The sequence below is a fragment of the Apaloderma vittatum genome, unplaced genomic scaffold (genome assembly GCF_000703405.1).
Source record: "Apaloderma vittatum isolate BGI_N311 unplaced genomic scaffold, ASM70340v1 scaffold33001, whole genome shotgun sequence".
In the NCBI taxonomy this organism is placed as follows: Eukaryota; Metazoa; Chordata; class Aves; order Trogoniformes; family Trogonidae; genus Apaloderma; species Apaloderma vittatum.
The window spans coordinates 2,100-2,329 of record NW_009700262.1 but is presented as its reverse complement, the minus strand read 5'-3'; the positions used below and the strand labels follow the sequence as shown (position 1 = coordinate 2,329).

General features: G+C 61.7%; 1 non-coding gene across 1 annotated transcript; it reads left to right on the top strand.

Annotated features, from left to right (window-relative positions):
* The first annotated feature begins 84 nt into the window (after window positions 1-84).
* Window positions 85-156, top strand: TRNAA-UGC. The gene has a single exon. It is a non-coding gene; the product is annotated as a tRNA-Ala (tRNA).
* Window positions 157-230: the final 74 nt, after the last annotated feature.

Here is a 230-nt window from a genome sequence, read left to right as displayed (position 1 = left end):
GCTTCCCCCCCGTCTGCCCCGGGTGGAGGAGAGCGGAGCCGGGCGGCGACCTGGGCGCCAGGCAGGGGCGGCAGCGCGGGGCAGGGGGATGTAGCTCAGCGGTAGAGCGCATGCTTTGCATGTATGAGGTCCCGGGTTCAATCCCCGGCATCTCCACAAAAGCTCTCGTTTTATTTTCTCCCCGACCCGGGATGTATTTTATCCCGGGTTAAAGTTAAACAACAGAGAAC